Source organism: Myotis yumanensis, unplaced genomic scaffold (assembly GCF_028538775.1).
Source record: "Myotis yumanensis isolate MYYU_CA2020_CCGP unplaced genomic scaffold, mMyoYum1.0.hap1 SCAF_2, whole genome shotgun sequence".
Lineage (NCBI taxonomy): Eukaryota > Metazoa > Chordata > Mammalia > Chiroptera > Vespertilionidae > Myotis > Myotis yumanensis.
This window is the reverse complement of record NW_027223753.1, coordinates 145165591-145168459: the sequence shown is the minus strand read 5'-3', so window position 1 is coordinate 145168459 and position 2869 is coordinate 145165591. Positions and strand designations below refer to the sequence as shown.

Here is a 2869-nt window from a genome sequence, read left to right as displayed (position 1 = left end):
CATGAATAACAAAATGTTGGGAGAGAGGTAAAATTGTAGAAATCTTTGTATGCAATAGAAGTTAAGTTGTTATTAGCTTAAAATAGTTTGTTATAAGGTGCTGCATCTATGAACTATAGCAACCATAAAAAATACCTGTAGAAAATATACAAAAGAAAATGAAAAAGAAATCAAAGCATGTCACTACAAAAAATTAATGAAACACAAAATAAGGCAGCAAAAGAAGTAAAGGGGGACCAAAAATCTTCAATGCAGACAAAAATTGTGACAAAATGGCAAAATATTCTTACCTGTCTATACTTACTCTGAACATGAATGAATTAAAATTTTTAATTAAAATATATAGAGTTGATTTAATAAATTAACTGAATTGATTTAATAAATAAAAACACATAAGGTTGAACTATATGTTGTCTACAAGAGATTCACTTTAGATTTATGAACACAGATAAAACATATAGAAATATACATAGCTTGGTTCTGTAATAATTGATTCAAATTTACTCAGTCTTGTAATAAACCCAAGGAAATCTATGTTTTCTAAAGGTTACTCAATAAGATTATGATGCACAGCAAATTTTGAAAAGAATGGTAAATTAGATGAAAGGTTTCCTGAAAATTACCATTTATCTACTTTTTTAAATTTCCAATGCCTAACAGAGAGTTAGTGAGTGCTTGGTTTATTTTTGTTGAATGGATGAACTCATTTATTATAGTGACTTGGTTTTCCATGTAAATTAGATATAAGATGATTTAGACATTTTAGACATTATTTTAATAAATGAAACTATAGCCATATTAGAAGACTAAACTAATTCACTGTTTTTTCAAAGGTTACCAGTGTTCTTGTTGCTTAATATGTTGGCTACTTTTTCTTATATATCTTATTTGACCTCACTGTAGAATTTGACACTATTCCTAAAAAAATTTTTTCTCCTTGCCTTTGTTGACACGACAATTTTCTGTTGTTTTTTCTACCCATTGGTACTTAATTAGAATTTATAATTCTTCTAGTTTCTTTTTTCAAAAGCTGGAACTCCTAATCTGCTTTTTGAAACTTACTATAGTTGCCTCAGTTATCTCAAGGTGAGTACTACAAAGTTTTTATAGAGAAGGTATTCACTATTAATGTGTGTGTGTGTGTGTGTGCACATGTATTTCCTACTAAGAGTAAACATTTATTATTATTTACTATGCTAGATGATGGGAATACAAAGAACCTTAATATATACCTCTGCCCTTTAGGAGCTTATAAATCAAGTAAGAGATTATATTATTGTAATTCTGAAAGGATTCTGAGAACACTGCCCCAAGATATGAATGACAGTTTTGTCCCTCCCCGAAGACTTTAAATACTTTCCACTTCATCTTCTTTTTATTTATTTTAAAATTTATTTTAAGGACTTTGTTCTCTTCAAGATTTTTTTTCCACTTTAACAGTACAAAGGTCTTTTATGTTTTTTCATTTATCATGCCATGAATTCATAGGGAATGGGCTCCCACAGCTCAGGCTCCTTTCCATTGGTTCTCATAGTGTGCCTTTCTGGGTGGAACAGGGTGGCGCTTCAGCTGAACCCAGGTTCCTTTCTCTGTGGCTCCCTTCTTCTGATCATTTTTCTTTACATGTTTCAGAAAGCTATCTCGGCTCTTCACGTGCTTAATATGCTTAATATGCTTAATATGTACATTAATTCTCTTGGCAAGAATCTTGCCCTTAACTTGTTTGTCTACAAAGATGCCCACCACATGCTGGGTGACACTGCAGACTCTTCCAGTTTTGCCATGGGAACATTTGTGGGGCATTCATTCTTGAACAGTTCCCATTCCTTTGATGTCTACTTCACCTTTCTTGTAGATTCACATGTATGTGGACAAAGAAACAACTCCATGTTTTCTAAAAGGCCCAGAGAACATATAGTGGGTGCCTCTCTTTCCCTTTGTGTTAGTCATTTTGGCGAATTACTGAAAGATGGTTATTTCAGCCAAAAAGAAGCTTGTTCTCTTCAAGTTTATGTATGTGAGAATATGTAATAGGAGATGGAGAAGGACAATGAGGAGAAAAGGTGAGAGGGAAGGAAGGAGGTTCTCTGGGCATGTGGCTCTATTCTTCTGTACCATAAATAAAAGTAAACAAAATTTAAAAACATAGTATTTTAACTTTCTAATGTGTGCTTACAACTTCATCCAATTCTATTTTATTTTTTAAAATTTTTAAATATGTTTTTATTGATGTCAGAGAGAGGAAAGGAGAGGGAGATAAAGATAGAAACATCAATGATGATGTTAATCATTAATCGGCTGCCTCTTGCATTCCTCCTATTGCAGAGCAAGCCTACAACCCAGGCATATGACTTGACCGGAATCGAATAGTGACCTCCTGGTTCATGGGTCGATGCTCAACCACTGAGCAACATCAGCTGGGCCTATTTTATTTTCATAACATTGCATTCTAATGTTTGAGAAACTGGATCAGGGTGTGTCCACATGCCTACTGGGCTTCTCCATCCTTCAGCTTTCAAAGAACATTTCACCTACCTTATAAATTTGATCTAACAACAGTCCTCTGAGTCTGCTTGTCATAAAACAGGGAGGAACAGTAGAATGAACCATGTTTGGGAGCAAAAAACATTAACCTGGTTGGTTGAGTTTGAATCTCTGCTCATTCATTTGCCAACTGTGTGACTTCTGCTTAACCTCATTGATCTGTTAAATATGAATGATAGTTCCCACTGGTAGAGTTTTGTGCCTGGCCTCTTACTTTCCAAATGTTGGTTCATTTTTTCTTCCTCTAAATTTATTTTTTCCCCCTAGAGATCAGGACCTCCAAAGACAGTTTGTTTGTTTGTTTATATTTTTATTATTCATTATT

General features: G+C 33.6%; 1 pseudogene; it reads right to left on the bottom strand.

Moving 5' to 3' along the window:
• Positions 1–1469: 1469 nt before the first annotated feature.
• LOC139002120 (large ribosomal subunit protein eL21-like) lies at positions 1470–1950 on the bottom strand (annotated as a pseudogene).
• Positions 1951–2869: the final 919 nt, after the last annotated feature.